Here is a 24,050-nt window from a genome sequence, read left to right on the forward strand (position 1 = left end):
TAACTCTGCACTCCAGGAGGAACACAGCTTCATGAACATAATACAGGACACCCATACAGTACCCCTTCTGGCCTTCCCTGCAGCGATAAAACTGCCCTTTCTGAACATTCATCTTAACACTAAATAAAAGAAACCCATTCGCCCTCACTCCAGGAGTCATGGTTTTGGACGTTATGCCCTGAGATTTCCTTATTTTCTGCAAATGAAATTTCTTTTGGGTGACAACTCCACCTGGTATAGTCTCTCTCTGTCACTTACCAAGGAGCGAACTCACGTTCGTTCAATTCCAGATACACTGAGAGGAAGCGGGAAGAATTCCATACAACAGTCAAGTGGGAAGGAGTTCTGGATTGTGAATGAGGAGCCCTGGGTGCCAATTGTGTCTCTCTTTCCCTCTCTCTCTTTTAGTTCCTTCTTCTATAAAATAGTGGGGTGGGAGGGGAGATAGTTTAAATGAGCCATAAAGTTGCTTCCAGCCTTCAAAACCTTTATAATGATTTATAATGAGGTTATCCAATATACATTGCATTCCACACGAATTCATTAAGTACCTACTTTACCTAGCAAGCAGGAGCCAAGGTAAAAAACACACTGCTCAGCCACAGTACTCACAGTCCAAAGCAGTGACAAATTTCCCAGTCCCAATAATTATTATAATTATTATATGTAATTCACTATATAATTATAATAATTCAATATACCATTTATTTAGGAGAATATTTTTTTACCAAGATTACATTTTTTCCATTGCCCAGAAAGTTTCTTTTAACTTTTTAAATAGTTTATTTATTTTTTGAGAGAGACAGAGAGAGAGAGAGAGCAAGCGAGCAAGGGAGGGACAGTGAGAGAGGGAGAAAGAGAAAATCCCAAGCAGGCTCTGCACTGTCAGTGAAGAGCCCAATGTGGGGCTCGAACTCATGAACACTGAGATCATGACCTGAGCTGAAATCAAGAGTCAGATGCTTAACCAACTGAGCCACCCAGTGCCCCAACCAAGAAAGCTTCTTATTCTTTGTTAATAAAACAATGTACTGGGGGGCAACATAGGTTTGGGTTAGAAGCTTGAGACAGAATCAGAGTTAAACCAGTTAAATTTGAACCAGAACCAGTTAAATCTGAACTTCTCTCATTTGCTAACAGGATGGCATTGGAAAAATTGCTTACATTTGGCTTTAGTTTCCTTACCTGTAAAATGGGAATAATAGTAGTGCCTATTTTCTATTGTATTTTTTTTTTAAGATTTTATTTTCAAGTAATCTCTACACCCAATAGGGGGCTTGAACTCACAACCCCAAGGTCAAGAGTTGTCCGCTCCGCTTACTGAACCGGACAGGTGCTCCTTTACCTAGGATAAGTATAGGGAGTAAATGACCTGAATCGCCTCAACTAAGTTCGCAGTAAATCATAATTGTCAATATAGAAGGTGTAAAAATAATTTTAATATATTTAACCAAGCACAAAATCTTAGAAGTTTAGACCGAAAGGGAATTAGAAAGAATCTATTTCAGGGCATCTAGGTGGCTCAGTGGGTTACGCATCCGACTCTTGATTTTGGCTCAGGTTAAGATCTCAGGGTTTGTGTGTTCAAGCCTCCATCCAGCTTTGTGCTGACGGCTCAGGGCCTGGTTAGGATTCTCTCTCTCCCTCTCTCTTGGCCCCTCCCCCACTCACGCATACACACATGCTCTCTCTCAAAAATAAATAAATAAATAAAAACTTTAAAAAAAAGAATCAATTTCATTTCAATCTTTTCATGTTACATAAGGAAACTGTGAGTCAGAGAGGTTGAGTAAGGCCTTGGGAATCCCTAAGAGCTATTTTATTTTCTTTATATATCCCAATAATTAATTAGAAAATGTGATGTGCTTCCCTGAGAGACACAAATTATTTTTCTAAGCCATGTGGAAATTACTTCTATGATTTCTATTATTTTGAATCTTCTATGTGCTTTATTGAAAATTTGACTATCATTTCAGAAAGTCTTTCCAAAAAGGATCTGGCATTTTGGCTAAATAGCCCAACTGATCCTTGCCCCAGCTTCTTTGCAAAATCCATTGTGATTACTCCAAGTAAACTCAGACTCTCCCTTTCTTGTGTCTGTGCCATGCAGGCTGTTTTCTCTCAGTTTTTCTGGCCACTTTTGGCTAGCTAGAAAAAAATACTTTCAACTTTAGAAAAGCCAAGTTTGGTTCATTGACTCCAATTAGACAAATACCTTCTCTGGAAATAAAGACTCAGGTTATGCGACATTGTCTGCAGGACAATAAGACAGAAGGAAACGGCACCCAGAGAGAATAGAGAGAAGGCAAACTAACATTTATCCCATGCTTTCGATATGCCCATGAACTCCCTTAATCTTCACAACCCAGGAATTAGATATTACTATTCTCATCATAGGTGAAAAAGCTTAGCACAAGGGAGCAACTTGCCTGAAGTCACACAGCCAGGAAATGGAGTTGAAGTTTGAACCCAGACCAGTCTGTCTCCAAATTCTTTCTAGTATATCAGCTACACTCTCTCCCACTCATGATCGCCATGATAATCAAACTAAAATTTTTAATGCTTTTATTTATTTATTTTTTAGAGAGAAAGAATGCACACAAGCAGGGCAGGGGCACGGAGAGAGGGGGACAGAGGAGCCAAGCAGTCTCTACACTGACAGCAGCAACCTTGATGTGGGGCTTGAACTCACAAACTGTGAGATCATGACCTGAGCCGAAGTTGGATACTCAACCTACTGAGCCACCCAGGCGCCCTGTCATCTTCATGATATTCAATTGATGGCGTACCTCTTGATGTTAAAACAAAACACGACAAAACACCCCCTCCCCCCAATTCCTACAAGATGGTGGAGTCACACATTTGGAGAAAAGAAATCCATCATGCAACTCACTAAAAAGTGTGATGAATGTCTAAGAGGTGTTACCAGGACATTGCACTTCAATTGTTAGGACTCATCCCAAGTAAGGTAGGTGAGGCTTTAGTCCTTCCTAATAACATTTTCTTATATTGTATTATGATTCTTGTATCACAGGGCAGAGGAACTTAATGGATGTAGACAGAGAAGAATCGTATAGATTTTATTTCCATAAAAGCTTCTCTCGAAATCGAATCTCCTTGGAATTGATCAAGTCGTTTTCCTGGCCTTTTTGAGGTTAAAGGTTTTGTGTTCTCTTTCACCTCCCACCTCTGGCTTTTTTTCAAGCATTTTTGCAGTCCACTTACAGTTCAGAACAGATGTGGATGCTGGCCTGTTCCCAGAGTCTTGCTGCTAAATCATGACTCCACCATCCCCATGGACCGAGTCGTGCCAAAGTAGAAAGTGACTTCAACTCACAGCAGAATCTATGTTGCTGCCAATCCGGTTTAAGCCCAAAGGAAGCAATTCTATTTGCAGCATTTTTTTTTTTCAATTTCCAATTTATGCTGAGAAGGTATAGTACATCACATTTTGGTGATTTATACAGTATATCCTAAGGCCTGTCTCTCCTCTATTGCCCCAACATTGCATTTGTCAAGTCCTCAGACTGGAAGAACAAAAAAAAAAAAAAAAAGAAAGAAAGAAAGAAAAAGAAAAAAGAGCAAAGTCTTCGGCAAATTGGAGATAAGCAGATTAACAGGAACTGAGCAAGAAAATAAAATAGATCTCTAAAAGAACAACAACCTGCAAATCATTTAAAATATGAATGATGTTAGAGAATATGACCCGGGAGATTAAGACAAGATAACTTTGGGTTACTCACGTGTAATAATGTCAGCTGTATCACTTCCCCATCACTGATGGGTACAGGAAACTGTACTGTGTTGATAAAGAGCGTATGAGAAAGGGAACGGCTGTTAGTAACTTAGCCATTTATTATGGCAAAACGACTCCCGGGGAACCCCCCGTCTGCCCCCCCGGGGCTTGAAAAGCTGCAGCATGCCGCAAACAGCAGAACACAAAGGGACTAAAAAGTTCTATTACAACTTTCAATTCCAGGACCATTTGGAGAATATCCATCATGGAAAGGCCTGGACTGGGTGGCAGCTGGACATCTCCAATACAGATGAAGCAGAAGTACCAAGTGTAATCCTGATGGCAAAGGTGGGGCCTTAAAGAACCTGTCCCTTCAGGGTTCTCCTCTTTATTTGCTTGAATATTCTTAGGTTTGAAGCTCTGACATTTCCCCAAACAGGCTTATTGACTTCATTCATTCATTCTCTGACCTCGTGGTAGGGTCAGGCATTGTCTGAGGCCCTGGCATGGAGTGTTGAATCAGGAAGACCAGGTCCCTGCTATGAGGAAGCATTCATTCCAGAGTCACACTTATGTTCCCAACAAGCAGATTTTAAGCATGTGCTCTGTATTTCATCACCGTAGGAAACACTCAGCCCCTCAAGTTGTAGCCAGGGGCACAGGGGTGCAAGAGCACATGGCTCCAAGGGGGCCCAAGCAGACCAGGTTGGGCCACTTTGCTGCTGGCAAAATCCAAAGGCAGAGAGACAGTGGCGGTGAAACAGGAAGGGAATTTATTTCAGCGAGGCCAACGCTGGCAAGACAGCGGATTCGCGTCTCAGAGACTGGCTCCAAAGTGTCAAAAATGCTTCCAGGTTTATATGAGAAAAATGTGGGACAAAGGTCGGTGGGTATGTGCAAGTGGGCAGTAAAAGTCAGTTCGATCATTGTCTTGGGGTTAATCACGCAGGGTCTTATGGACCCAGGGCAGTCCCTGTGGCTGGGGGAGGCTGTTTCAGTTCCCATCACGGGGATGCTTTGCCCTCAGGGTCTTCTGCTTGAGTTAAGAGACAAAGGGGAAAGATGAACTGAATCAATTAGAAAGTACCTGAGGTCAAAATGGCGGTAGGTGACATCCTCTTTCAAAGTGGTATTTCAAAGTGAATAGGTTCCACTGGCAATAAGTTTTCTTCTTCGAACTTTTAGAAGGGTCACTTATTGCTATAAACAGTGCTAAGTTTGCCCTACCCTGAAATCTTCACAGAAAAATCCCCCGTAAGAATCCAAGGGGATATTATCCATATATCATATGTATGTATGGGGCATTCTGGTCTTTGACTTAAATAACTCTCAAGAAATAACTTGTTAGTTTCTATTAATATTTGATAAGCTTTGACAAATCAGCTCAGAGGATTCAATGAAACGATCTGTCTTAACAGGAAGCCAAAGCAAAGGGAAGAGAAAATAAAATGTACAGAAGGGGAAAAGAATGTTCTACCCCCTCCCCCCCCCAAATATGCCTCTTTGGCATAAAGATTATTTTAGGCTGATTAGTTTTGAGAAGGTACAGACACAGGAGTAGAAATTGCCCTTTTCTGAGGGACATTTACATTTATAAGGAATGTCTCCATTTAGAAGGGTGTCTCCCTCTCTATCAAGAAGAGAAGAATGCACCTAAATCTCTAGAAACTCTTATCGATGGAGAAGGTCTGACTTAAATCTGTAACAACCTTATCTTCTGTTTATTGTGCTTTTCCTGGTAACCTCCCATAATTAGCTTCTCTGCCCAACCCAAGCATTCTTCTTTTGTCGATAGCTGAAGATGGTAGTCAAGGTGGTGGCTTGGGCCATTTCAGGGAGTTACCCAGTCTTCCTGGGTCTCTCCCATGTATACAGAAGGCATATGTGTTATTACACTTCTGTTTATTTTTCTCTGGTTAATCTGTCTTTTATTATAAGAGGGTATAGAGGAGGAAAAATTATTTTCCCTCTACCCTTCTAGATTCTTGGCTGACACTCCCCGCCAGCTCCCCGCCCCCCCCCCCCCCCCCCGCCCTTCAATACCATCTTCAACTAAAGACAAAAGGAAAATGTAGGAGGTAGAGAGCCAGTTATGGGAGGCTACCAGGAAAAGCATGGTAAACAAGGGTAGGGCTGTTATGCAGGTTCAAGTGATGTCTTTTTCATTGATGAATGTACAAAGGGACACACCCTCACAAATGGCAATTTCCCTTATAAATGTAAATGTCCCTTACAAAAGGGTACCTTCTACTCTTTTTTGGAGCTTATCCTGTGTCTGCTGTTTCTTAAAAATAACCAGCTGAAGATAATGTTTATGCCAAAGAGGCATGCTTTATTGTATTTTTTAAATGTTTATTTATTTTGGAAGAGAGAGAGTGAGCAAGTGAGAGTTCATGCATGAGCAGGGGAGGGGCAGTGAGGGAGAGAGAGAATCTTAAGCAGGCTCTACTCTGGGTCCGATGTGGGACTCAATCTCATGACCTGGGATCATGACTTGAGCCAAAATCAAGAGTTGGAAGCTCAACTGACTGAGCCACCCAGGTACCCCTAAAGAGGCATAATTTAGAGTGACATATTTATTCTTCAGGAAGGAAGCAGCCAAGAACCTAGAAGAGTAGTGGGAAAATTATTTTTTTTCCCCTACATATACCTCTTCCAATGGATACTGGACTAAAGTGTATGTTTTTTATAGATGAGAAAACAAAGACTTGTAAGAGGTATATTAACTGGTTCCAAAACACAGAATTAGAGTAAGGAAACGAGGTGCTGGGGTTGGAGGAGGTCTGTAAGTAACACAGATCACCACTGGATTTCAGCTCAACAGTAACGACTCACTTCCTCCATATGCAGAAGAAGTTTTAAAAACAATTTGGGGAGAGTAGCCAGGAAGCAAGCTTCAGCTGGGAACAACAGGAAGCTGCAGCAAATGACAGTCATCACGACCACTGTAAATGGCTAAAGGTGAAGAACCAGCATGGTCTGGCAAATACAAATGTATCCAAGAGTGCGAGAGGCCAGAAATTGGGATTTTAGGCTCTAGGGTGCAATAATGAATGACTCAGGGGACTCTGTTCTTCAAGATCTCTGAGTTTAGTATAAGAAACAGACTAATTATATACTACATGAGAAAAGGGCACAGGAGTCAAAATGAGAAACACATTCAGCCCAAGGAAGTAAGGTGATTCAAAAACCACAGGCACAATACAGGAAGGATTATATGTTGGGTCTTGAAGTATACACGGGAGTTTTCCAGGTAGACAAGCACTAAAGGCCATCCTATTCCAAATTAGTGAACACCCAACTGCAAAAGTAAAGAACTACAATCATGGATGATGGCTGAAGCTTAAACACCGAGGAGGAAAAATAGTAGGAGATGAGTCTGAAGACGTAGGTTAGCCAGTGTTCTGTTTGTTTTGAAAATCAAACTTACAAAAAAGTTGCAGTAATCAAAGAGTACATAGAATACCTGCATACATTTATCCAGATTTATCTATTGTTAACATTCTGTCCCATTTGCTCCATCATTCTCTCTCTCTTTCTCTACATACACACATGTAACACTTTTTACACCCTTTCAGAGTAAATTGCATACTGTCACGGATGTGATTTTGTTCACCGGGGGACATCATCAGATTCGTGAAAACAATCACTCATGGAGGCAGGGAGACTTTCAGGAAGACATGGAGGAGGTCTGGAAGTGAAATGAATGACGAAATGAAGGATGCATCTGTGGAGATAAGGAGGAAGGGAGTAGATTTAGGAGAGAAATAAATGTTACCAGTTGGATGCAATAACAGAAACAGGGAAGAGAAGGGAGGAAGCTGGGTTTTAGGAACAGATAACTGAGTGGTAAAAGTCCTACCAAGACAAGAGAATAATGACAACACAACATTGTCATCACTGACATATATTAGATCCTAATTACATATAAGCATTTTTCTAAAACTGTAGATTATAGGGGCCAAGGGCAGGCCACCCCAGGATGGGCCACTTTGGCATGAACACTATTTGGAGTTAAAAGCAATCAAAAGCCCTCAGATTCAGGAAAATCTGTTTACTTCCGCCCTCAACTTCCTCCTTATGCCAGGAAGACAGCTATTAACAGAGATTCCTCTTTACCTAAGAAACTTATCTACATCATAGGGCAACCTTCGTTTTCCAAACGTCCTCTTACCTTCTCGCTAATGGCATTTTTCCCCTTTGTGCCCTCAGACCCTACCCCTCTCCTTAGCTTAGTGTCCAACCTCTCTCAGAAATGTAGTCTTAACTGTAGCCAATGAGTCAGCACCAGGGAGTGCCACAAGGGCACTAAACATGAGGTAGTCTGCCCTAAGACCCCTTGCTTTTTCCCTAAGGGAAAGCCAGCCTGCCCCAAACAATCGTTTTCTTCTGTTGATGACTTTCTTGCCTCACCCTCCTTCTAAGGAAGACTTTCCTCGGAACCCCTCCCCTCCACTTCTTGCTAGATGGGATGCTGCCTGACTAATGAATCATTTAATGAAGCCAATTAGACCTTTAAAACTTAGTCTGTTGAATTTTTGTTACTTAACAATACATATTACATAAGTATAGTTTCAGCTCACGCAGAAGAAAATAAAATCCCAAATTCCAAAGAGTAAAAGATACTTTCAGCCACATATTTGTTTTGAGTTATATGAGGCAACATTAGATATGGAAATGACAAATCGATTTTCTTTCTATTTTAACATTCAAAATGGTTTTAAAAACTGAGATGGAGATCAGTGTCTCCCAGACGCCCCCTTGTGGTTTGGCTTAGTGATTCCCAAATTTATCTGATGGGCAGAATTTACCTGGAGACCTTGGGGAAAATAGTTTCCGAGGCTGCACCCACAAATGAGCAGAAAGGGTAGAGAAGACTTGTCTATATATTTTAAAGCTCTCCAAGATCATTTTGATGACCAGCGACTGTAAAAACTGGCGGCTTAAAAATTTCCCCTTTTTCAAGTTCACTCGAAACAAACTAGAAAACAAATTTTTGAGCCAGAATGGAACCGAGAGTGCATTCTGTTCCACTGTTTCATTTTACATGTGAAGAAAAAAAACGAACACTGAAAATGTGAAAGGCCTGGCCCAAGGTCACAGAGGATGCAAATGGCTAAAGCAGGAGCAGAGCCTGACATCTCTCGCTGGCTGTGAACTCCACAAGGTTCATGGGAACAATTCTGATCCCGTCCGTCCATCGCCACATGTTTATCCCTCAACTCACTGAGGGCTCTATGTCCCTACAGTCCACTTCAGTCCTGACTGGGGACAGCCCAGGCAAATATGCCGACAGATAGCCTTTGGAGAGAAATTCTTCCCTTTTTAATATTTGGCATGTCTTAAAGATTGATTTTAAGGAGGCAGAGGGAAGTAAGTAAGCAGGATGAAATATTCCCTAGAAGGAAAGCCACTTGGATGGGCATCGTCTCTTCTTTCTCCCAGGATTTGTCTGTGTCGGATACTGAACTCGTATTGCCTATTGTTCCACATTTAAAATTTTGTTCTTTTGGGTCTTGAAACTTGAAAGTGAAGTTGTAAGTGCAGTTTACCAGGCAGAGTAAGCAGGAGGATAACAGGAAACACCACTTTCCAGTCTTATCCTAGACAAGGATTAGTCAGTTAATCAGCAGAAAGGGACGACGGCATGGGCAAGAGGCTGAACAAGGGAAGGAATTTGGAAAGTGGAAACAGGCCTGGGAACATATGTCTGCCTCGCCATTTTGCAAGGTGTAACCTGCTTATCCCTAACATAATTCCATTTCTGGGATTCCTCTGGGTCCTTCCCCTTTGATCTTTCTCAGTCCCCACGACTACTCTGAGAAGTTCTGGGCTCATCTGCGCTCATCTGAAACCTTGCTTTTCCAAAAGTCAGACCAGCATCCCGGGCATAGCCAGTTAAAAAGCAGAATCTCAAGCCCCACCCCAAACCTACTGAAGCAGAATTGGCATTTTAACGAGATCCCCATGTGATTCGTACACACATTAAGGATTGAGAAATACTGCCCCAAAATATAAATGTTAGAATCTTGTGGCTGCGAGAGGCGAAAGGTTACTTAGGCCAGTTCAGAGTTTTCTCAACTGTATTGAAATCCAGGGTTTCATGGAATATTTCCATGATTCTAAGAAGCATAATTATCTTTTGCTGAAATTGTTGAATGTATAAATATCTTAAGCTTAAGGACCACATCATGACCCAGTTTCCTTCTCTCTTCTTCTGTCTTTTTAGAAGTTTATTATAATAATAATTATTATTTTTTAGAAATCTCTATACCCAACATGGGGCTCAAACTCGTGACCCATGAGATCAAGAGTTGCACATTCTTCTGAATGAGCCAGCCAGGTGCCTCTCTCTCTTCTTTTAAATTATACACCTAACTCCACCTACGGTTGGGCATTTGTTTCTAAATGGAATCAGAGAGAACTAGTTCAAACAATGTCATTTGACTCAGCATGTAATGAGTTGTGTGGACTTCAGCAAATTAATTGGCTTTCTTATTAGTCACCACAGCAGTAAGACGGAGGTGCTATTGTCTACCCTGTGTATCTCCCAAGAATATTAAAGGGTCAAAGAACTCTTAATGTCTGCATATGGTATTGCTGATTACTTAGTGGCTCAAATCAGAAATGTAGGAACCATTCTTGACTTCGCACATGAGCTCCATCGCCAATTACTATCAAGTTTATCACTTCTCTCAAAACCTTCCATTTCTGTTATTCTCACTGCCACTAATCTGGACTCGAGCTGCCATTATGTGTCACCTAAACCAGGGCCTCCTCTGGGCACCCTCTGCCTCTACCGCCCTTTAAATCATCACATACCCTGAAACTAGAGGCATATGTTTTTTTTTAAGCACGATTTTGATCACAAAACTCCCCTACATAGTGTTCCTCAATAGCTTTCAAGGCCCTTAACTCCCAGATCCCCATGTGATTCATTCATCTGGCCACCTTCTCTACAGTCTCTTCCCTTGCTGCCTTCCAGTTACGCTGACTTTGAAAATCAGAACTCTATCAGGAAACCACTTAACATCTGTCTCCCACCGTTCCTTTAACCTTTCCCATGACTCTCTTCATTCACACTTGGATGAAGATGCCAGCAGTTTCAATGGCTTTTTGATTTCCTGCTGGATGATAGAAAATACCATGGTCACTTCCAGTGTCAAGCACCTTCTCAGTTCAAGATTTCAAAATATCCAGTCCCATACAACATAGAAAACACCAAATTTGATTTAAAATGAAATTGTGCTCATCCCCAGGCTGGAGCCCAATGGGGACTGGCTGCTTGTGGAGGAAGGGGCTGGGTCATGGTGCTTTCTCTTTTTCTCCTGTGTGGTACTGCCACCTACCCACCCCCCCCCCCCCCCCCCCATCTTGCTCAGTCTCTGACTCCACCAGGAGCTTGAAGCAAGGGAAGAGAGGTGAGGAAAGAGGAAAGGATTGCAGTTTTTTCCCTGGCCAGTGTTATGCAAAGATGCCACACCAAGTGTAGAAGTCAAGCTGTGCCCACCTCCGGTCTCTCTGTCCTAGTGTGTGACTGGGGACTCCAGTCATTTCACCCGTGCACTTTTTTTTTAATTTTTTTTTTTTTTCAACGTTTATTTATTTTTGGGACAGAGAGAGACAGAGCATGAACGGGCGAGGGGCAGAGAGAGAGGGAGACACAGAATCGGAAACAGGCTCCAGGCTCTGAGCCATCAGCCCAGAGCCCGACGCGGGACTCGAACTCACGGACCGTGAGATCGTGACCTGATTGAAGTCGGACGCTCAACCGACTGCGCCACCCAGGTGCCCCTCACCCGTGTACTTTTTAAAGCATGACTTGGGGCGCCTGGGTGGCGCAGTCGGTTAAGCGTCCGACTTCAACCAGGTCACGATCTCACGGTCTGTGAGTTCGAGCCCCGCGTCGGGCTCTGGGCTGATGGCTCAGAGCCTGGAGCCTGTTTCCGATTCTGTGTCTCCCTCTCTCTCTGCCCCTCGCCCGTTCATGCTCTGTCTCTCTCTGTCCCAAAAATAAATAAACGTTGAAAAAACAAAATAATAAAGCATGACTTGACGTCATCCACCGTGTCCTCTCAACACCATGTCCCTCGGGATGCATATGAAATTCTCCCCCTCGTTCCACCAAGGTCCTTCTCTCTAATCTCGAGGTGAAAGGGTAGCACCCCTCCCCCGTCCCCTTGGAGAGGTCGAAGGAAACAGCGCTCCCTCCAAAAAAATCACCTCCACAAATCATTCCTGCATTTCTACTCTCTCAACTGTTATATATCCTTATGTGGCTAAGGGATTCCAGAGTCATATAACCGGTCTCTGGATATGTACTTGGAAATTACTACAGGGTGGTCTGTCTTGAAACTTGCTTCAGTTTCAGAACTCTCTCACCTTGAAGTCAAAGCTTGCACTTCAGCATTGTGTTGTGTGAGAACCAGTTGGTTTCTTGAATGCACCGCATTCTCCTTGACTTCTGAGCTTCCAAACACGGTGTCACCTCTTCTTGGGACACACGTTATGCCCCATTCCTCTTCATCTGCTTCACCACTTCTCATGTATCTGCAACCCTTCGTCCACACTGTGGAAATAGGAGGGTTGAGGGTAAAGATAAAGAGAGGATTTGTGAGCCACGTAGAGGAACTAGTATTTATTTCTTAGAGGAGGAAATCAGAAAAGCCAATAAAATTATGGAAAGACATCCCACCAAATTAATTATGGAAAAAATTCAAATTAAAACTATAAGCTACCATTTTCCACCTACCAGACCGGCGAAGGCACTGAAGAAGTGTGACAATATCAAATGTTGGGATATACAAATGCTTAGCTATTGCTGTGTAGCAGTGTAAAGAGGTGCATACTCTTAAGAAAACGATTTGACATGGTCTTATCAAGGTGAACATACGCATACCTTAAAACTCTGCAATTTACTTCTAGGTAGTATGTACCTAGATCACCCATATGTTGATCAGGAGATGTGTAAGAATGCTCATGATAGCACTGGGATGGTCAAAAACCGGGAACAACCTACATGTCCATTGACAGAATGGGCAATAGATCGTGGTATGTTCATGGTATGTTCATTTGATGGGATACTCTCATGAATTAATGATAATATCAATGAATGAATTACAGCTCTATGTGACAAAATAGATTAAATCGGGGAGCATAATGTTAAATAAAAAAGCACATGGCAGAACACTTGCAGCATAGGGGTGTTTGGGTGGCTCAGTTAGTTAAGTGTCCGACTGTTAATTTTGGCTCAGGTCACTATCTCACCGTTTGTGGGATCGAGCCCCACATGGGGCTCATGCTGACAGCGCAGAGCCTGTCTGGGATTCTCTCTCCTTTCTTTCTGCCTCTCCCCCCACTCGTGCTCTCTCTCTCTCTCTCTAAATAAACTTTAAACAAAAATACTTGCAGTATAATACCTTACATATAAAGTTAAAAAACAAAGTGAACAATATAGTTTGTACATACATATACAATGACATGTAATAAAAAAAAAAGCAAGGAAAGGCTAAACAAAAACTCAGGACAGTGGTGATTTCTGGGTAAAAGACAGTAAAGAAATGAGACACAGAGGTGGGTGATAGACACTTGAGTGTTTATTACAGTCTTTATAACATCTCTATCTTATACATATTAAAGATAAATGATTGACAAACCCATAGGTGATTTTACATGTCTAAAAGATTTGATAAAGCAAATCAACAAAAGGTAGGGTTTTACTTATTTTTCCCTTTCTGTGCCCAAATCGGCTGCCTCTGTTATTTCAAGGGGAGGGCCTATGATTCTGGAACATCAGCCTGTTTCAAGGCTGTACTCTGAGCCCCAGTTCTGAGGAGGCATTTTGCCCATGTACTAATCCAGTATCAGACAGCAAGGAAAGTGAGCGGTTAAGAAACACGCCCCACTCCTGGGCCTGCCATTTATCGGCTGTGCGATTTCAGGAATCTCAGTCTCCTTTCGCTTGCCTACAAAATGGCACTAACAAGTCCACCCTCACGAGGTTGTTGTGAGCATCCCAGGAGAAAAACATGCATAGAGCGCTTGGGGCATGGTAAGTCCTCCGAACACATTTGCTTCCTTCCCCATCATGACAGGAACAGGTAAGAGTGTGCGTGCAAAGTGGTGTACAACCATCTCCGTTATTTACAAACCAAATCTGGCCTGTGCACTCCTTCTGCCAACTCGTTCTTTCATCTGACAGGCATTCCGATGATGGATCAGGAGCTTCGATCTCACAAGTGAAAAACGGCATCTTTTCTAACCTCAGGACTAGGCCTAATGAAGAGATTTCTGACCCAAGTTGTGCACTACATAAGCATAGAGTTATAGGGACTTAGGCCGTGGGCCAGAAAAATGTTTAATAAATAATGAAAATATGACCCCTGGCGCCAGTTTAGTACTTAAGGCCATTCATCCTCCCTTGCCATCTGCTGAGTCATTCCTAAGCTGGGGAAACATGAGTTCCTGAAATCTACCTGAAAGGCTGGTTATGTCATCTCTGGCTGAAATGGATCCCAAAATATATGTCATCTCCTGGGGGGGAGGGGGGCATGACTCCTGGGAAGTGAGATATTACTTTGTTCCAGTTTGCAAAACAGATCTATTAGACTCCATTCCCAGAAACTGTCTCCTGAATGACTTAAAGTGGGGCTAAGGAAACACGATGCGTATTTTTAATTGATTCTGTCTTTCTTTGACCTGAGTTCCAAGTCGCCTAATACATTTTTAAATCCCCAAAGAGCTAGCTGCATTGAGAGTGTCTCCAAAAAAGATGTTCTAATTTGGGATGTCACAGGCATCATGGCCATACATCATCACAATGAATATTGCTACTCTGGCTAATTGGAGGACATATGAAAGGCTGTTCTCTTCACCCATCTGCCTTCTCCTGCCTTCTCCTTCTACTGGCTATCAGTTCTTAAAATTAGGAGTATGAATATGATCTATCCCTCTGTTGATTCAAAAGTTAGGTCATAGGAGGACCCTAGGATTTCAGAGCTGGTAGCTGGAGCTCAGAGCTCTCGCATGCATTTCCCAAGGTCACACATCTCAGTGCGGTGGTTCTCAAACTGCAGTAATAGAATCACTGGGAGGGCTTGTTGAAACACAGATTGCTGGATCGCCTTCCAGAGTTTCTGATTCAGTTTGTGATTTATAGGGTGCAGCCTGAGAATTTGCATTTTTGGCAAGGTTTTAGGTGCTATTGATGCTTCTAGTCCAGGGACCACAGTGAGAACCACTGTCTCAGTTCATTGAAGGACAAGGTATAGAGGCTACTGCTCAAGTAGTCCAGTACTGTTTCCAAGGAGGCTCTTCTACAGGGTATAGATTACATGCTAAAATTATGGAAATCAGTGTTTCTTCTCCTCTGGGACTCCTGAAAAGCAAGAATTGCCTCGGAGGTAGAACTAAAAGCATGAACTTTAGAATCAGATAGACCTGGGTAAGGGATCCACCAATCCATGGTTTAGCTGTCTGACTTTGGGCAAGTTCTTTAACTTCTTCAAATCCAGTTTCTTCATCTGCAAATTAGAAATGATTAGTTCTTGGGGCACCTGGGTGGCTCAGTTTGTTAAGCGTCCAACTTCAGCTCAGGTCATGATCTTGAGGTTCATGAGTTCGAGCCCCGCGTTGGGCTCGGCACCGACAGCTCAGAGCCTGGATCCTGCTTTGGATTCTTTGTCTCCCTTGCTCTTTGCCCCTCCTCTGCTCAAGCCCTTTCGCCCTTTCTCTCTCTCTCTCTCTCTCTCTCCCTCTCTCTCTCTCTCTCTCTCACACACACACACACACAAATGAATAAAAACATTAAAAAAAAATAAAGAAAAAAGAAATGAGCACTTCTAACAATTTGAGACTTCCAAAGAATAGTCCAAGAACTATTTGATATAGAGTTATAGGACAACTCTCTCCCTCTCCCCCTGCCTCTCTCCACCCCTTGTGCATGTGTGCTCTCTCTCAAAATAAATAAATAAAATTAAAAATAAATAAAGAAAACTTATAGCAACTTTCCAAAACTGATTTTATTTTTCTTTGCCATGGATTTTCAAAGTCTTCCTCGTGGCATAATAGTGTTTTGCAAAAAGGTCATGGCTATTTAAAAACTCCTGCTTTTCCTGTTAGAAATGAGTACATTTGAAAAAGGAGAGTTTAGTAGATGGGAAACCAATTTCCACACGAAGGAGGAAAAAGTTTTAAATGTATTAGGAAAATGATAGTAAATGTTTAAAAGAAAAACGTGGGGAAAAAAGGACATCATTCAATTAAACTGTACTTGTTTGGGACATATACAAATTAGAGTATTTTAGCTAGCTAAAACTCCTCACCCAGTAGATATGAACCCTGTGGTACAGTAGCGTTGAGAGAAAATATTAGTATTTTTAAAAATATTACTTAATATTTGGGGAAGTCGAGAAATAAACGGTAATTAAGAAACCAGGGTATGCATACAAAAAAATGAAATTAGGCCACTTTCTTAATCCATATACAAAATAAACTAAAAATGGATTAAAGACCTAAATGTGAGACCAGAAACCACAAAAATCCTACAAAACAGGTAGTAGTTTCTCTGACATTGGCCATAGCAATATTTTTCTAGATATGTCTCCCAAAGCAAGGGAAACAAAGGCAAAAATAAACTATTGGGACCACATCAAAATAAAAAGCTTCCCATGTGCAACAACGTGGATGAAAGTAGAGTATATTACGCTAAATGAAATAAGCCAGAGAAAGACAAATACCATATGATTTCACTCATATGTGGAATTTAAGAAACAAATGAGCAAATTAAAAGAGACAAATAAAAAACCAGACTCTTAAACACATAGAACAAACTAAACTGGTGGTCACCAGAAGGGAGGTGGGTGGGGGGATGGGTGAAATAGGTGACTTATTGTGGGACACCTGGGTGGCTCAGTGGGTTAAATGTCCGACTTTGACTCAGGTCATGATCTCATGGTTTGTGAGTTTGAGCCCTGTATCAAGCTCTGCACTAATAGTGTGGAGCCTGCTTGGGATTCTCTCCTTCCCTTCCCCTCTCTCTTTCTCTCAAAATGAATAAACATTAAAAAGAAAGAAAAGAAAATTAAACAAACTAAAAAACAAAAAGAATACACCTCTTGTGATGAACACGGAGTAATTGTTGAATCAACTATATTGTACACCTAAAACTAATATAACACTATATATTAATTATACTGGAATTAAAAAAAAAAAAAAAAAGGAAGAAACCAGGATATACCTTGGTGTTTTTTTGTTATTTGTCTTGATGTGAGCCAAATGTTTACACCCAAATCACCATGTAGTTTATAGTAAGACCAGGACCAATGGCTTATTTTATAAAGTCTATTTGATCCAAGGAATTTAAAGCTTTAATTCTGAGAAGAGATGTATCCACTAAGTGGCCACTAGCTCACTAAGGAGATGAGTTATAGGCCTTTTCTCATAACTGCTTAGTGACCTGTTGTAACCTTCGGTACCCAGACTTCATCAGTGATGTGGCCATTCCAAGATGGCAAGAATTTTGAATTGCCTGAAAGGACATACTGATCTGTCACACAGTAGGGCAGCAGGGGAAGGTTTTTGTTACAGCGAAGGGACAGAAGATTGTGCATATCAAGAAGCCTAACTTATCTGCCCAGCACCTGGTAATTAACAAACGTTACTAATGGGAAGGTGCAGTCTCAGGGGGATAATGATGGAAATTCCTTTTAAAAAGCCAATTTGACCTTGGCCAAAATTTGCAATGTGCTCTATCTACCCCGGATGATTCAGAGCTCATTTTAATAGGCCTGAAAATCTGAAAATAAATTATTTTGAAGTGATGATATAAATTATGTATGAGTATCAATTGAATATTCAAGTATAATGAGTTTATGGAATACAAGAGAGTATTTCTTTTGAGATGCTGCAATACTGCTATTGTTAGGTTCAGAGACCAGCTGATTGCTTATAGGGAGCCTTTGTGCAAATTTGAAAAAGGCACCCCCTCTGGGTGATGCAGCCCTGTGGGTACACGATTTGGCAAGCAGAGCCTGGGCTGGATCTCAGCTCCTTTTTGTCCCATTGGGTCGGGAGCCTCTGTGCCATGTACAAACTGCATTTCCTTAAGTGGCAGCTCCAATGGCTATTTGAAATGTGTGCCAGCAGAAAGGATTTAAAGCCTTGAAGTGCTTGTGTCTGTTTTTGGAGAGCACGTTTGAAATATATAAAAGTGACAGTTCCTTCTCTTAACCCAGTACAGAATTTATCCACAAGAGACAGAGTCAATTAAGCTCTAAAATGCCGTGAAAGCAGATGAGCCTCCATGATAGAGGAGAAGTCTTGTCTTAGCAGGTATGTTCTCTGAAGAAGCGTATTTCCCAAGCCAGGGGCAAACCACCTAACATCTGGGAGATTTGCATCTCTGGCACAAGAACTATCTTACTTGCCCCTGCTGCACTGACACTGGAGGGGATACACTATATTGTGTCAGGTGTGGAGCTAAAACCCTTTACATCCAACTAGATGGACTAAAACTTAGGGGTGGTGAGTGTTAGCAGTGAAAGGCATATAGGCTTGAATGTCCATTTTCCTATGTGGAACCATCGCCTTGCAGTACCAAGGCAGTGAGAGCAGAACCACAGGTATCTGAAATTGAATTTCCAGTTCTGGGACAAGATGGAGTAGACACATACCTCCCTAATCCTCTGGCTAAGTACAGCTAGAGACCCCGGACATTGCATATAAAACAGACATAAGAAGATTATAAAAGGTGGAGAGAAGGCAGGCCTGCTAGGGATTTCAGGACCCAAGAAGCATGGTGACAGGGTTTTCTTTCTGACTCCTGAAGCCCACCCTGGGTGCTGGAGAAGCCACTAGTCACAGACAAAAAAAGCAGCAAGAAAAGTCAGCTCCCTCTAGCTAAAAGACAAGGAGAATGGCAGCCTAGTGAAACAGATTAACTTTCGGACAGTAACTGCTCTACTCCAGCCAAACACATGGAAAAAAATGTGAGTAAAGAGCCTAGACTTATGCCCTTTCCCAACTATATCAAGACACTTCTCTGTCCTCCGCCTGGGTGGTGTCAAGGAGGCCAACTGGGGAGTCAGAACTTTTATCCACACCTAGCAGTAATGAGACCACCCTACCTCTGCCCCAGGTTGTCAGCAAAGACCACTAGGGAAGCCAGGAACCCCAGCCCTGCCCAGTGGTAATGAGGCACCCCTCCCTGCCAAGGTGGTGTTAGAGGGGGAGGAGAGGGAGGCGCAGACTTTTACCACATGCCAGTGGTAACTAGGCATCCCTGCCCCCCTGCGGTGTCAGCAGAGGCTTAGTGGGGGCCCTGAGCTCCTACCTGCACCCAGCAACAGCGAGATGCTCTTCTGCTTCCAATCTCAAGGTTCAGTGGAGGCCAAGTGGGGAATCTGAACTTCTACACCACCTGCCAGTGATAAAGCATCACCACCCTTCTTCCACTGCTGTGGTGTCACAGGACGCCTGCTAAAACAGAGGATTGCAATATGATCCAGGATCTCATAACATAATACGAAAAATGTCCAAGATACAATTGAAAATCACTTAGATCAGGAACCAGAAAAATTCCACCTTTTTAAATTTTTTATTAAAAAAAAATTTTTTTTAATGTGTATTTATTTTTGAGAGAGACACAGACAGAATGCGAGTGGGTTGGGGCAGAGAGAGAGGGAGGCACAGAAGCAGAAGCAGGCTCCAGGCTCTGAGCTGTCAGCACAGAGCCCGACACGGGGCTCGAACTCATGAGCTGTGAGATCATTCATGACCTGAGCCGAAGTCAGATGCTTAACTGACTGAGCCACCCAGGTGCCCCCAGAAAAATTCCACCTTAAATGAGGACATAATCAATGCATACCATACCAAGATTATACAGATGTTGGAATTACCGGACAAGGATTTTAAATTAACTATTAGAAAAAATGCTTTAACAAGCAATTACAAACAAAGACAACATGCCATTTGTTGTATTTCTGGGCATATTGAGTCTATTATCAACTTTCGTCTGATAGTCTCAGGAATCAGAGCTTTCATTGGGTGTTCTAATTCTTTGGATAATGGTTCTTTAATTTTTCACTCCCAAACCATAGAAATAAATTCCTTTATCATGTGACCCTATTTAGTATCCAGAATACTGCTAAATACTTTCAACTGGAAGCCTGGTGAACAGTCAAAAAATCTAAATAAATCTTTGCATAGATGTTGTCAGACCTCACCCTTCCCTTCTCCAGCCAGTATAATGGCCCAACTAGAAATTCTCGTAATAAGAACATATCAATTTGTTATCCTTCCCTCCCCCAAGAATCAAAACTATCCTCTTCATCTATTTCTTCTTCTTCTTCTTCTCCTTTTTTTCTCTCCATTCTTTTCATATCCAAGTGAGTTCTGCCAGTTAGCATTTCCCCAATGTTTTTCTCTCCCCATCCATGCCCCGTTTGATCACAGGAATTGCAAGAACTGCAGAGTCACCTTGATTCTGTTGAGGTTTGGTTTAAAGCTTTGCTATAGTGAGTGCAGTGTTGCCTTTGTTATAGGGCCAATTAGCCCTTCTACTAGATCCTTCTCAGATCTCTTAATGACCCCAAATATCCAAAGAAGTCCATCTGGGTCAGATGAATGGAATTCAAATATCCTCAAGTCTGTGTGAACTCGTCAAGTCTGTCTGTCTTTCCTCCCCCATTCCCTTCCCTTTTCTTCTTTCCTTCTTTCCTTCCTTCTTTCCTTCCTTCTTTCCTTCCTTCCTTCCTTCCTTCCTTCCTTCCTTCCTTCCTTCCTTCCTTTTTGCCTGGCTTTGTGGAATTTCACTCTGTGCACACACAGAATAGGGTAATATTCAGTCAAGAGCCCAAGAGGACCCTTGGAAACATTTCTGGGGCTCTTTTCCTATGCATCTTGTTCCCTAATAGTATTCTGCCCTGCAAATTCCAGCCACTGCAGCCTCCCCATAGAACTTGTTTCCTCATCCTATAGAAATTAGCACATTCCATATGAGTTTCTTCCTTTATTACAGCTTAAAAATTGCTTCCAGTAGGTTTACTGGATTTAACAAAATCCCAATATTGCATTTTTATATATACTTATGCTAAAAATTATTCATTATGTATCTGAAATTAAAATTTCACTAGATACCTTGTATTCTCTCTGGCAACCCTACTGGAGGAAGAAAACCAGAAAAATTGTGGGGCTCAATTCAATCATTTCTCTAATCTCAGGAATCACAATTTTGAACTGTGGTCCCAATATCTGAAAACAGCTGTTTCATAAATGTTGTCCAATTTTCTAGTTGTTTACAATGGAAGGACAATTCTAAACCAGTTAGTCCTTCTTGACTAGAAATGAAACTCTGTAGTGCATCTTTAAAGCAAGCAAACAAATAGGATAGCTGCCCTATGTGGAATTGTTCAGGAGAAGTCATTAAGAAACAGTACATAAATGTGCCACTTCTACTCATCCTGGACTATGCTATATATATATACAATTACTCACGTGAAAAAGAGCTTTATTACAATTTAAGGCCCCCCCTTTTTTTAAGAGCAAGAGTATGAGCAAGGGAGGGGCAGAGAGAGAGGGAGAGAGGCATTCCCAAGCAGGTTGCCTGCTGTCAGTGGGGACATGGGGCTCGATCCCACAAATTGTGAGATCATGACCTAAACCTAAATAAAGAGACAGACGTTTAACCCCCAATTCAAAGCATCTTATTTAAAATAATTTTATTTGAAAATGTCTTACCTAAAGTCACTATTTCTCCTTTGCTCTATGGGCTTTACATTGATCTGTTTCATCTGGTCTGTGCAATGTTAACCTATCTCTTTGGGAAGTCACAAGAATCCTGCAAGGTGAATTCTGGGCACTTCATACATTGTCTATTGTTAGAAAGAGCAGTTCTAATACACCCTCAAAAGTAGTGAGATGTTGTGCAGCCCTTTTCACTTCAGAGAGTCCATTTTATTTACATAGATTATTACAACAGTAACTCATTTCTTGGGAAGGTCAAAGAGAGAGTGTTCATGAAACAATAGTTACATGGCATGGTAAAAAGAACCTGTGGCTTGTGAAGATGAGAGGGCAACTACTATTTATTGAGTATCTACTCCATGCCAAGTGTTTTATATTCAGTGGTGTGCTGGAGCCAGTCTGTGCCAGCTCACATGTGCTTGTGAGAGGCGATTGTTAAGTGTTCAGGAATCTTGCCAACCATTTCTTAAACTGCTGGAAGCTTGAAATTGACAACAGGGGGAATATTTATGCTCTGAACATTATCAAATGACCCAAATCATGGTTCCTCCATCAATTCCAAGAGCTGATTATTAAGCTTTTACCGGCACACCACTGTCATCACAATTTTCAATTTATTTTATCCTCCAAACAACTCGATATTTATTTTTTTTTAATTTTTTTTTTCAACATTTATTTATTTTTTGGGACAGAGAGAGACAGAGCATGAACGCGGGAGGGGCAGAGAGAGAGGGAGACACAGAATCGGAAACAGGCTCCAGGCTCTGAGCCATCAGCCCAGAGCCCGACGCGGGGCTCGAACTCACGGACCGCGAGATCGTGACCTGGCTGAAGTCGGACGCTTAACCGACTGTGCCACCCAGGCGCCCCAACTCGATATTTATTAAAATGCAAAGTTTAAAGATGGAAAAAAAAGATGCCAGTTACATAAGTAACGTCCAAATTTTCCTAGAGAACAAAAAACAAAACTAATTCTGCGTAACTCTGTCCTTTCTGCTTATATCTCTACACCTTTGAGCTAGGAGACTTAAAGCGGTTTGTCGCCATAACATTGACCGTATGTTCTCGGACCGACACCTGATCACTATGGATCAGCATTTGTTCATCTGTAAAGTTGGAAGCAATGAATTACTTAACATCCAAGGTCTCTTTTGGATGTAACAGTCTCTATTGTTTACGAATTCTACTGCTGCCCAAATGTGGCACAAATGCTAAGAACAAACACCTACCAGGTGGTTGTTAGAAAAAGGGATTTGGACCAGGAGGGGCTTCATGGGACTCAAAGCTATGATACTATCAGATTTTTCTTTTCTTTTTTCTTTTATTTCTCCTTTCCTTCCTCCCTCCCTTTCTTTCTTGCTTGCTGTAAATGTCCACCATCAGGGAGATAAAACAGAGAAAAAGTATGTAGCAGGTTGATTTATTAAGAATTTGACAGGGCAAAGTAACTTCCTGTGAATTCACTGTCTTGTTTTCTCAGACTTTGACCAAAAGTTATCCACCAGTACCCTCTGGTCCCAAAAGAATAAACAAGTCTTTGTGTCACTGATGAGCTTATCCCTGAGGACAGCTATGTAGATATTTGTTTTCAAAGGATTCATTAAGGAAAAAATTAAGGAAGAGGACTTCATACGTAGAAGAGAATAATCCCATTTTAGAAGATGGATCTATTTCTAAACACTGGGAGAAAAACTGCAGGTTGTAAGGTTCAGAAAACTCAGTTTATGGGTTGCATACGGGAAAGATTGCAGGGATGCCTATATGGGCCAGGTACTAAGTACCTTGGCTGCAGGGCTCCAACAAAGTTTCTATTAATGGGACACTACCAGAGTAGAGTCTCTAGAACAATTGCTAACCTTTGAATGGACCAAAAAGTGATTTCTGAAGCAACCACTGAGAAAGCAAGACTGAGAATCAGGACTTCCTTGCTAAGCTTAGGAAAGAAAAGCGAGTTCTGAAGACTGACTATTGTTTGATTTTAATTATGAGGCCTTACACCAAGTCGAATCTGGTTGTCATGGAGAAACGTATACCTGTTAAATACAAATAGACATAATTCATAATATAATACTATCAGCAAAGAGATTCCATAATGACACCTGTGTAGCAGAGTGCAGAAAAATGATGATCTTACATGCTGGCATCATGGTCCTTCTTAGGGAGTATTTTGGTTCAGGTCTTCCAAGAAGCAGATGGAATTATATGTGCAATAGATTTACTGGGGAGAAAGATGTGAAGGATAAAGCAGAGAGGGGAGGAACAGGCAATAGGCACCTTCCAGTTATGGTGAAGATCTGATGGTGGTAAGAGGAGACCAGGAGGAGGAATTTGCAGGATAAGCAGCATAGTGCTGAGAAAATCTTGGCCAGGTCAATGGGGAGTCCCTGAGTAAAGTTCCAGGGACTCACATGGAGGACTCCCATGTCAGGCAAGAATGATCACTCCAGTAGACTCACTGTGTATAGTCCTTGGCTGGGAGCTGCTTGGGGAAAGCACAGACTCAATGTGAATGCCACAGTGGAGACAATGGCATGGTGGCTGGAAGATATCTGAGGTCTGTGGTCCTGCAGGA

General features: G+C 41.9%; 1 long non-coding RNA gene across 1 annotated transcript in view; it reads right to left on the bottom strand.

The window, feature by feature from the left end:
* The window catches only part of LOC147574725 (uncharacterized), a 33,914-nt gene extending 14,581 nt beyond the window's left edge, over positions 1-19,333 (bottom strand). Inside the window, exons 1-2 of the long non-coding RNA XR_015243462.1 lie at positions 19,068-19,333; positions 12,119-12,305 (exon numbers count right to left, since the gene is read on the bottom strand). This is a non-coding gene — a long non-coding RNA (uncharacterized LOC147574725). The remainder of the gene's footprint in view (positions 1-12,118; positions 12,306-19,067) is intronic.
* Between the last annotated feature and the right edge of the window lie 4,717 nt (positions 19,334-24,050).

This window comes from Puma concolor, chromosome D4 (assembly GCF_028749965.1).
Source record: "Puma concolor isolate L17-30 chromosome D4, mPumCon1.1.hap2, whole genome shotgun sequence".
NCBI lineage: Eukaryota > Metazoa > Chordata > Mammalia > Carnivora > Felidae > Puma > Puma concolor.